The 12,442-nt window shown below is 34.5% G+C and overlaps 1 protein-coding gene across 1 annotated transcript in view; it reads left to right on the top strand.

Annotated features, from left to right (window-relative positions):
* Positions 1-12,442, top strand: part of COG5 (component of oligomeric golgi complex 5) — a 441,109-nt gene that overhangs the window by 101,347 nt on the left and 327,320 nt on the right. The gene's annotated exons all lie outside the window — the stretch shown is intronic.

The raw sequence follows: 12,442 nt of genomic DNA, 5'->3' as shown, positions 1-12,442 counted from the left end.
AGTAGTCCCTCTACTGGACATATGCCACAAGGAGCTCAAAGATAAAGATCTAGTAGATACTAGAATATTTACAATTAGTACTCTTTGTAGTAGCCTGTTTATTGGATCATAGCTCAAAAAACTAAGCTATAAATATAATGGACTATTATTGTGCATTAAGAAATCTTAAATAGGAAGCACTAAGAGAGAATATTTTGTATGAATTCTGAGTGAAATAAGCAGAATCCAAAGAACGATATACCCAGTGACTTCAACATCCTAAGTAAAAAAATCACTAACAGGAAGCCAAATTCAGTGGTTTAAAGTCCTTGAGATCACCATAAAACATATCTCCTTATGTTAGAGTGGTTAGTGTTGATGTTCACAGGATGATGTATAGTATGCAAGATAAAGTCACTATTGGATGTTTGTCTTTAATTGTTTTTGAGAGTTCATTTCAGAGGTGCAGGAGAGGAGTTTCCAGCTATGATTGGACTACAAAGATGAAAAGAAGTGTTCTAAACTAAATTGGCTTTAATTAGTTTGAGTGTTTGCACAGAATTTACACACTTACCATTTTGGTCTGAACATAAGCTGTACTTTTACTAAAAGTATGATTCATATAAAATCTGAGTTCAAACTATAAGCAGTATTGGTTCCTTAAAGTATAATTTAATATTATTTTTCTTTCAATGCCAACTCTGGTAAGGGATATATTTTATATTCAGAAATAATATAGTTGGACTAATACAATAATATTTCCATGAGTGGAAAATAAAATGCTACATATATTCTTTTTTATATTTATATTTACATCATTTTACGTTTTCTGGGGCAGGTGGAGAAAAGTACTTGAATTTATGAACTAAGAAAGTGAAATATTTTGAGGACTCTATATTTGTGACAAATTTTTTAAACTCTAGGAAATAATTCTTAAAACCTCTTAGGTAGTGTTATGGCATCAGATCCTGGGTTCAAATTTCCCCCTATGCCTATCATTGTGACCTTGGACAGATAATTTATTCTCTTTGGACCTCTTATCTCATCTGTAAAATGAAGTTTCATGAGGTGACCTTTAAAGCTCCTTCTAAGTCTAAATCTCGGATTCTTTGATTCTGTGAATAAAAACAATTTACTAATACAATATAAAACATATATTAGCAAACTAAACTGAATTGTAGTTCCAGAAAATCAGAAAAATTTTAGATTTCTGTACTGAGCAATTTTTAAATCTCTGAATTCTTTGGGTATTTGTAGGTGACATATATAACTTTGCTAGCCCAGCAAAATAAATAAATAAAACCTGCCACTGAAAAGGTCTTGAGTAAAAATTAAACACTAGGGGGCAGCTGGGTAGCTCAGTGGATTGAGAGTTAGGCCTAGAGACGGGAGGTCCTAGGTTCAAATTTGGCCTCAGACACTTCCCAGCTGTGTGACCCTGGGCAAGTCACTTGACCCCCATTGCCTAGCCCTTACCACTCGTCTGCCTTGGAGCCAATACACAGTATTGACTCCAAGATGGAAGGTAAGGGTTTAAAAGAAAAAAAAATTAAACACTAAAGTACATAGCATTGATTGCAATTTATTAAACCAAAGAGTTCAATCCCACACACCAGCTGCAAACTTGGTAAAAAAAGCAGGCATACATAGTTTTTTTTGATCATGAATTCTTAATGATTTTTGTACTGAAATGTTCCTGGAAAATGTTAATATATTCATGAATAAGTCAGAGATATGTATCTATCTTCAAAAGTACAATCAGGTAAGAGGTTTGCTTTTTAATATGTACTATTTGGTATCTTTTTCATGACTAATATATAAAATTAAACTGTAATGTACACATAAACCTAATAATCTCCATTGAAGGGATTTTTGCAGCCTTTGAAACTATGTTAACCATTTTCTTCTCCTTATTGCTCTCTTCTCTTTAGGTTTTTATAACACTGCTCTCTCCTGTCTGATATAAGGATGATATTAGAAAATAAGTATTGTTTTATTAATTTAGGGATAAAAAGTAGTGACTGGCTTGAGAAAGAAGTGGAGTTTGAAGTAGAGCTCAGAGAGCATGTTCATTTCAGATGTGACAGTTATAACCCTTTTTCTATGTCAGTTACTCTCTCTGGCAGTTGGCAGAGACACACACTCAGAGACTCTCTCTCAGAGCTGGAGGAGGTAACATCTTTGCCTCTCTCTCTCTTTCTGAGGGAAAGATCTGAAGGAGCTCAGTGTTTTCCTTTCCCAACTTGGGAAACACTAGTGACTATCTATTGTGGTTTTATAGAGGTGTAAGCACTGCGACGAAGCTCAAAGTGTATACCGCAGTAATCCTCAGCTCGCTCCTGTACGGCTGTGAGACATGGACACTGTACCGGAAGCACATGAAGCAGCTGGAGCAATTCCACCAGCGCTCCCTCCGGTCAATCATGAGGATCCGATGGCAGGATCAAAACACCAACCAGGAAGTCCTCGAGAGCCAACTCCACCAGCATCGAAGTCCTGGTCCTCAGAACCCAGCTACGATGGTCTGGACATGTCATCCGCATGGACCCACAGCGAATACCAAGACAGGTGTTCTATGGTGAACTGTCAGCTGGACTCAGGAAACAAGGCCGACCAAGGAAAAGATTCAAGGATTGGCTAAAGTCCAACTTGAAGTGGGCTGGCATTACACCAAAGCAACTAGAACTCGCTGCCTCACCGCCACCACCTTTGAAGATGAGCGACGTCGACGCTTTGCCGCTGCCACACACCAGGCCACACCCACACCTCCTGTAACAACTGGCATCCCATGCCCCATGTGCCACAAACTGTGCGCCTCAGTCTTTGGACTCCAAAGCCACATGAGGGTACACCGTAGATGAAACTGCACAAAGACAATAGTCATACTCGATCACCGAGAGACTACCACTAGACTAGACTAACTCTGAGAAGACAAAAGAAAAACTTGGTCTTTGGTTTGGACTCTGAGCCTTAACAGACTTATTCTTGTTGATTCTTGTTGAGACTCAACCAGCTAGCCTTTGCTATTTTATAATTTGAAGGAAAAATTAAGATTTATAAGGATAATAGCAGTAGTTTTTATTTAGATAATATAAATTTGGGTTAGTCAGATCAGGGAGGATTAGTGTAGCCTGTGAAACACAGGAGAAGTGGTTCCTTGTGGAACCTGGCAGTTTATTTGGGTGGATTTAGAATCCCTTAGAATTAGAAATCCTTCTTTATCCTTATATATTTCAATAAATATTTTATGTTTATAATAAGAGTCTCTTTAGCCTCCTTTAGCCTGGCCTTGAAGGGAAGATCACATTTGAACTTCGCTTCATCACTGAAGATACTTTTGATTACCTCTATCAAAAGTATCCAAACAGTTTTGAACGTATATTGAACAGTTTTTCCATCTAAATATTTTATTTATTTATTTTTAATTAATTTATTTAGTCAATTTAGAACATTATTCCTTGGCTACAAGAATCACATTATTTCCCTTCCTCCCCTCCCCTCCCCTCCCCTTCCCATAGCTGACACACAATTTCATTGGGTATTACATGTGTCCTTGATCAGAACCTATTTTCATGTTGTTAGTGTTTGAGCATTAGGATGCTCTTTTAAAGTCTACCTCCCCAGCCATATCCCTTCGATTCATATATTGTAAAATGGAGATTTTGAACCGTAGACTTCAATCCCCAGAAGTCCTTGGAACTTCCCAGAATTCCCTATAATCTCACCTGAGTCTCCATCTGGGTGAGATCACAATTAGTATTTAAACTGGCAGTAACGCCTACCTTGACCTCTTCTATGCTCTCGTTCTTCTCCTGGTCTGCCATTTGCAAGATATAATAAGTAAGCTTTGAATGAGCTAATAAGCCCATGGCATGTGGTTTTCTTATTTTTGTATTTTCTTTATTCCTTGATTTCTAATGATCCTTAATAAACCTCATAAAATATTATATTTCTATTAATAGAGACTAATTTAATTTTTACAGTATTCAAGCAGTTGTTTTTCTTCAGTGTTTCTACTCCCACGTTTTTTCCTCTGAATGTGGATAATGTTTTTTCTCGTAGGTTCCTCCAAGTTGTTCAGGATCACTGCATTGCCACTAATGGAGAAGTCCATTACATTCGATTTTACCACAGTGCATCAGTCTCTGTGTACAATGTTCTCCTGGTTCTGCTCCTTTCGCTCTGCATCATTTCCTGGAGGTTGTTCTAGTCTCCATGGAATTCCTGCACTTTATTATTCCTTTGAGCACAATAGTATTCTACCACTCACATATACCACAATTTGTTCAGCCATTCCTCAATTGAAGGACATCCCCTCATTTTCCAATTTTTTGCCACCACAAAGAGCGCAGCTATGAATTAAATATTTTATTTTTACACTGAACAATTCTTCTCATTCTCCTTTGCTGGATCTTCATCTGAGCCTTCTACATACTCTTGTGTGTGGTGAACTCATAAGCTCTCATTGGTTCAATTATCACCTCTGTCCAGATGATTGTTACATATGTTTATGTAGCTCTGGTTTTTATTCCTGATCATCAGTCTCAGATCTCCAATAGCTTAATGTATATCTCAAATTAGAAAAAAACACAGACATCTTTAATTCAATGTGTCCAAAACTGGACTCATATTTTTTTTCTCAAAACTCTTCCCAAATTTCCTGTTACTCTCAAGGGCACTGCTATCATGCCAGTCTGTCAGACTCATAATTGAGGTATCTTCTTCAACTCCTTACCTCCCATATCCAGTCAGCTTCTATGTCCTATGGATTCTACATTTTGCACATCTTGATTAAGTGTTGTCATCTCTCCTCTGCCTCTATTATGATTTTGATTACAGTTCCTCATCTCTTCAGGCCTAGACTCTTTATTGCAATTGCCTGCTGCCTGATCTCTCTGCCTCAAATCCTTCTTTATTTCAAGCCATTCTCCATTTGACTGACAAATTAATCTTCCTAAAGTGCATCTCTGACTATGTCACAGACACCTATCCCCACCTTGTCCCTATTCATAAACTCTAGTGGCTTCCTGTTGCATCCTGGATCAAATATGAAATCTTCTCTTTGACTTTTACAGTCCTTCATAAACTAGCTCCTTCTTAACTTTCCAGTCTCCCTCTATTTTCCTTCCTTCCAGGGTAGTTCTATTATCCAGTGACCGTGGCTCTTTGTGTTCCTTGAATAAGACACCCCATCTCTTAACTCTGGGCATTTTTACTGACTATCTTTTTTGTCTGGAATTCACAACACCCTCATTCTGCCTTTTGACTTCCTGGCTTCCTTCAAATATCAAATGAAATCCTACATTCTGCAAGAAGACTTTCCTGATGCCCCTTAATTAATGCTAGTACCTTTCCCCTAAGATTACCTCCAATTTTCCCTGTGTATATCTTATCTGTGCATTTTTTTTTTTGCATAGCTTCTTCCTCAAAAGGCTAACTCCTTAAAGAGAGAGACTGTTTTTTTTTTCTTTTTTTTTTCAGTTTGTTTTTTAAACCCTTACCTTCTGTCTTGGAATCAATACTGTGTATTGGCTCCAAGGCAGAAGAGTGATAAGAGTGGTAAGGCTAGGCAATGGGGGTCAAATGACTTGCCCAGGGTCACACAGCTGGAAAGTATCTGAGGCCAGATTTGAACGTAGGACCTCCCATCTCTAGACCTGGCTCTCAATCCACTGAGCTATCCAGCTTCCTCCTTCAAATGTCTTTTAGATGTTTTACAAATTTCACTGTCAAGGACTATTTTTTAAATAGAGAAATAGTTTCTATACTTTATATGTATATACATGTATAAAACCTTCACAGAAGTAATTTTGTATTTTTTCTTCGTGTTTGTAAATTCTCTCTTATTGAGCAATAATAGTGAAAACTTGTATTTATCTAATGAATTCATTGCAGATACTTTTTCACTTTTGATTTCATTTATTTATACCTCAAAACATCCTTGAAACATAGTTGAGGCAATTAATCATAATGACAAGAGAAAATACACAAATAAAACAATACATTTATGTCTCTCTACATATGTGTCACTATCCTTTTATTTATAATTTTTTTAGAAAACAAATTCATTGCTGTAAAGGCAGTTATTTTTATTGTTTGCTTAGATCATATCACTAATTAGCTAGTCTTTCTGAAAGGTGACTTCATTTTCAACAGAACTACTCAATTATTTTGAACTTTCTGTGTTATCAGTTCTCTCTCTTGTCCTTGTTTTCTTTTCTTTCTTTTCCTCCCTAGATTGCTATTACCAGATTATTAGATAATTATGTAATTCAGTGAACAAAAATGGCCCAATAAATATATGATGTAATAAGAATATGCTGGGGGAAAGGACATTTAGTCACAAATGAAAAACAGATTTTTCTAGAGTTGTGTTCCTGGAACAAGATGGAGGTATTTATCAACTATAGTAGCAACTTAAATTTCTATAAGGCAAAGAAAATTAAAGATCATATTGAGATGTTCAAAGAATTGAGACTCTTTAAATCTGGCTGGCAAGATAGTAAAAGAACAGCAATATATTCAAACTTAATATAAAAAGACATTGGAAAAGATAATAAAAACATAACTTTTATTTAAGTCCACTAAGAAAACATTAGAGAAGGAATTAATATGCACTACAAATGTTGCATTATAAAGTGTAGTTTATTTTGAGTTTAAGTTTAAAAAGTTTATGTACATGATGAGAATTAGCATTAAATAGTTTGACTGCCTGAGATTTTTCATGGAATGAAGTAAAAACTTAGAAAATAACCTTTTTTTTGGTGCATATTTGACACCTCTCTCCACAAAATGTTAATGATTGTAGTGTTAGTGTTTTAATGAAAGTATAAAGTGTTTTCTTATTTTTTAAAAGGTTATTTTTGCAATCACTGATGCTCTTAAAATTTTGATTGTTAGTTGGGAATAATCCATTATTTTTGGAAGTTTAACAACAACTCTATTCCATTGATTGGAAAGCAAATAACGAGGTTTCTTAATATAATTGTTGTGGTATTTTTTTTGGTAGTATGTTGTTTTCAATTTAATTCAGAAATCATTTATTAAGCATTACTGTGCCAGGCATTGTGCTAGGCATTGGAATACAATGGCACAACTAATTCAACCTTGAAATTTCTTTCCTGGAACTATTTTTAATATTGTAATTTGTTCCTCGAAAAAAATTATTTACTACTTATTGTCTTTGTATCCCTAATGTAAATACTGGAATAGAGATACCTGTCACATCATGTAATAGGCACTTAATATATGCTTATTGGCTGATTGCTGTCTGTAATTAACTAATGGCACAGGTGAATGTTCAGTGGATCATAAGAATAGAGATCTATGTCAGAATTCAGTGAAACCTTAAAAGGCCATTTAATCCAATCTCCTCATTTAAAGACGAGGAAAATGAGGCCTGATATGGTTTTGACTGTCTAAGGACCCATAGTAGTTAGGAGGTAGGAGTTGAACTCAGGTCCTTTGAATACAGAGCCAATGTTCTTTCCACTGTACTAAGGCTCTTCTCTTTGAATTTTTAATAAATTGCTAGCCCAGGCCTAGGATAACCAAAACTTTTTCATATGAGTGTCCTTCACTTTCCAAAAATTCAGTGTAATTAAACATGTGTTTAATGTTTAATACTTTAATAATATTTTTCCAATTGTTTATTTTATTTGTTTTAAGTGTCACCTTATAGATCATAAGCTTTTTGAAGGTAGGGATTACTTTTTGCCTCTTTTTATGTTCTCATTACTTAGCATATTCCCTGGCACATAGTAGGCACTTAATAAATATTAATTAACTATTTTTATTTTTAAGATATGCTAAACTTAAATACAAAAAATTCATACATATCACAGAACATAGATTTCTATGAGATACTGTGATTTTCCATTTCATACTATTTGTATACTCTCTCTCTTCCTACCTCTTCCTCTCTCTTTCTCTCTCTCTTTTCCCTTTTTCTCCTCTCCCCAAACTATTCTGCTTGTTTGAGCTTCCTTCTAAATTTCTCTTTTGTGTATTTAATTTATTTTTCTTTTACCATCCGTGCCCCTACCCTCACCCCTACTTTTTGGCACCACTATTGCTATTTTCCCCTCCTTCAACCAGAAGCTGGGAAAAAGAAGAAAAAATCTAGTAATAAAAATATATATTTAAGCAAAATGACACATGAAAAATATGTCCAAAAAAGGTATTTCTTTGTGCCTTATTTCTTTCCCCTTTCTGGGAAGAGGTGGGTAGCATTGTTTCATTGTAAGTCTTCTGGAGACATGGTTAATTTAAGAGTTGTTAAAGTCTTTCAAAGTTATTTTTGTTTACCATGGTGCTGTCCTTCTGTTAGTTATTCCTCTGGTTCTACTCATTTTACTCTGCATCAATTCATACTATACAGAATCCTCTGAAATTCTTTTTTATCATTTCTTATGTTGTAATAGTTCATTATATTTGGATACCACAATTTGTTCAGCCCTTCTCTGGTTGTCTAAGATGTCTTCTAAGGCATCTCCTTGGTTTCTAATTAATTTCCTTTTTAAAAATTTTATTTAATTAATTGATTTAAAAAATTTCCATGGTTACAAGATTTTTGTTCTTTCCCTCCCCTAACCTGACCTCCATCCCATAGCTGATGCACAATCCTACTGGGTTTTACATGAGTCATTGATCAATTGATTACATATTATTGATATTTGTATTAGTGTGATCATTTAAAGTCTATATCCCCAATCATATCCTCATCAACCCATGTGATCAAGGAGTTGTTTTTCTTCTGTGTTTCTATTCCCACAATTCTTCCTCTGAATGTGGATGGTGTTCTTTCTCATAGGTCTCTCAGAATTGTCCTGGATCATTGCATTGCTGCTAGTAGAGAAGTTCATGAATTGATTGTATCACAGTGTATCAGTCTCTGTATATAATGTTCTCTTGGTTCTGCTCCTTTCACTCTGCATTAATTCCTGGAGGTCATTCCAGTTCCCATGGAATTTCTCCAGTTTATTATTCCTTTCAGGACAATAGCATTCTATCACCAACATGTACCACAACTTGTTCAGCCATTCCCCAATTGAAGGATATCTCCTCATTTTCCAATTTTTTACCACCAGAGCGCAGCTATGAATATTTTCTTACAAGTCTTTTTCCCTATTATCTCTTTGGGGTACAAACCCAGCAGTGTTATGGCTGGATCAAAGGGCAGACAGTCTTTTAGCACCTTTTGGGTATAGTTCCAAATTGCCATCCAGAATGGTTGGATCAGTTCACAACTCCACCAGCAATGAATTAATGTCTGGACTTTGCTACACCCACTCCAGCATTCATTACTTTCCTTTGCTGTCACTTTGGCCAATCTGCTAGGTATGAGGTGGTACCTCAGGGTTGTTTTGATTTGCATTTTTCTGATTATCAGAGATTTGGAGCACATAGAAAATGGAATTTTAGTTTAGGTTTGAAGGAAATTAGGGAAACCAGGAGGCACAGGTGAAGAAGGAAAGTATTCCAGGCATGTGGAAGAGCCAGAGAACATTCCTGGAGTCAAGAATGGAATAGCAAAAATGTAAATGTAAATGGATTTAAAAAGCTTGTATGTGAGGGCTGTAACATGTAAAGTAAGGTATACAGTAAGAAAATCAGAAAAGGAGCTAGACTATGTTGAACACCAGAGGACTGTATATTTTATACTGAAGGTGTTAGGAGTTTATTGAATGAGGAGGTGATGTGATCAGACCTGTGTTCTAAGAAAATTACTTTGGTGGCTAAATGGAAGATGGATTAGAATGGCAAGAAATTTGAGGCAAGCAGACCCACTTGCAAGCTATTGTAGAAATCTAAGTGTGAGGTGATGGGGGCCTGCATCAGGGTGATGGCACTAGTAGGTGAGATTAGGGGACATATTTGAGAGATGTTGCGAAGGTGAAATTGATAGACCTTGGCACAATATTGGATATCAGGGAAGGAGGAGGAATTAAGGAGTTAAAGATGATGCCCATGTTTTGAGCCTGGGATTCTGGTAATAGGGAAGTTTGGAAGAGGAGACAGCTTAGGGGGAAGGATAGTATTTATTTCCTGGACATCCATATATAGGTGTCTGAAAGTTAGAGATGTGAGAATGGCGGTCAGGAGTGGAGAGTTTAGGGCAGGATAGATAGATTCAAAGAAATTAGTATTCAGATCGTAATTAAATCCATTAGAGCTGATGAGATCATCAGTTGAAATAGTAAATTATATTTTTAGTAGAAACTTCCAGGTTTAATACTGACTGTGATTCCTTGGTACTTGAACTGCTCATTTCTGGATGCTTAAAATATTTTTCTTTGATGTGGGTTTCTAGATTTTGACTCTGATATTTTTGGTACTTTTTGTGTTGAGTGGATTCTTTATATCTTTAATCTTTAATAATATTTAATCTTAATAGATTTATGATGCTATCATTTATGATTTCTTGAAATATATTATCTAGGCTTTTTTATCATAGATTTCTGAGGGGCTAAGTGATACTTAAATGATCTCTTCTTGATCTCTTTTCTTAGTCAGTTTTTTATATCAGATATTACACCTTTTCAGTTTTTTTAAGTCTTTTGATTTTGTTATATTTCTTGCTGTCATGCAGTCAATTTTGCTTAGACTTTTCAAGTTTTTAGAGACTGTTATTTCAGTAAAGTTTACTTTCTCTTCTAAGTTATATGCTCCTTTTCTAATTAAGTCATTCTAAAGCAGAAATCTGAACTTTTTCTGTATCCCTTTTCAGTCTGTTGGAACTCTTCTTAGAACAATGTTTTTAAAGCCATATAATAAAGTACATAGATTTAGAAGGAAAAAATTATGTTGAAATATAATTATCAAAATATATATTTTAAAAATCCATGTATTCTACATCAATAACCCACTCTTCCAGAGGTTTTGTTTCATATTTTTAGCTCTTGACTAAATTTTTTCTGGGTAGTCAATCTATAGAAAAATGTATTTTTCCCTTTTGTGTTTTTTCTTCATGTCAAGGAGTTAGTCTCTTCTTCTTTTGGATGCTCTCTATATTTCCAGTAATTTTTAAAATAGTGGTTGATGTTTATTTCTTCAGGTTTATTTCTTTGACATTATGAATTTTATATCTTAATTTCCAAATTCAGTGGGGTTTTTTTTGTCAGTCCTAATGTTTCTTGATTACTGTATGCCTTTTGATACTTTCAATTATCCTTTCATTCTAGTTTAGTCTTCTCTTTGGATTTTTTGGGACAGTTTTCCCTTTTGGTTCTCCCATTCTGAGAAAGCTCCAATGGTTCCCTTTTGACTCAAGAATAAAATGTAGGCAATTACACATACAAAATCTATGTTGGGAAAAATCTATATTAGGGAGTGGAGAGAGGTGGTGAGATAGAGAATTCAAGACTCAATTAAAATATATTAAAATAAGCCTTTTCAAGTAATTGAGGACAAAATTTTTAGCAATTTTTAAAAGAATAAAATATAGAATTTTCTGTTTGACTTTTAAAGTCTTTCACAATTTGCCTTCATCTTATCTCTTCAGACTTATAAATTACTACCCTTTGTTATGTCTCCATTTTAGCTAAGTTGACCTACTTGCTTTTCTTTATGTATCCCATCCCCACATCTCTTTATGTTTGCATAGGCTATCTTCCTTACATTCTTTTCTCACTTCCAATTCTTAGAATTCCTTCCTTAACTTCATCTCTTAATATCTCTAGCTTCCTACACGTGCAAGACTTTTCTTGGTTCCTGCCCAATATCTTGTGCTTCCTCTCTCTTTTTAATATGGAGTACTTTGTATTTACTTTGTATATATGTTGTATATTTACTTTTTTTGCATGCATGTTATTTTTCTCAATAGAATGTAATCTCTGGAGGGCAAGGCCATTTTGTTTTTGTCTCTTTATTTCCAGGGCCTAGCACATTGATGACATATTAATGATAAAATCTGTGCCATCATAGGATAATTAATAATATAATATTTGTGTGTAATAAATTAATTGTTTAGAAAGCACCTGGTGTCCATTAAAGGAAGTCAGTGTACATATAAATGCAAGGCATGATTATAATGATTAAGGTAGCAAATATTGATCATTTTTCTAATTTGATCATTTATATTTCTGATTTTCAAATTGGTTGAAAATTTTAATTTCAATATCTATTTTGAGGACTTAAAGAAAAATAAAGGCAATAACTCAAATAAGTGGAAACATTGAAAATATAATCTGATTATATACATAAAATCTATATCAGATTCCTACTGTTTCAGGGAGGGAGAGAATTTGGAACTTTTTTTAATGTTGAAAAATAAAATTGTAAAAATATAGATTTTTTAAAAAATAAAATATCCCTTGCTTCACATACTTATGTTATGGAGTGATCTTAGGATATAGCTTAGAAATTGCTTTTTCAAACAAAACTTTGAGTTAAACTTATTGTATTTTTTTGTTTGTTTTCTCTCTCCAGAAGTATACTAAAGGCAACTTTTTCTATTATGTTA

The sequence above is a fragment of the Monodelphis domestica genome, chromosome 5 (genome assembly GCF_027887165.1).
Source record: "Monodelphis domestica isolate mMonDom1 chromosome 5, mMonDom1.pri, whole genome shotgun sequence".
NCBI classification, from domain to species: Eukaryota; Metazoa; Chordata; class Mammalia; order Didelphimorphia; family Didelphidae; genus Monodelphis; species Monodelphis domestica.
The sequence above is the reverse complement of the archived record's forward strand: the minus strand, read 5'-3'. Positions and strand labels throughout refer to the sequence as shown.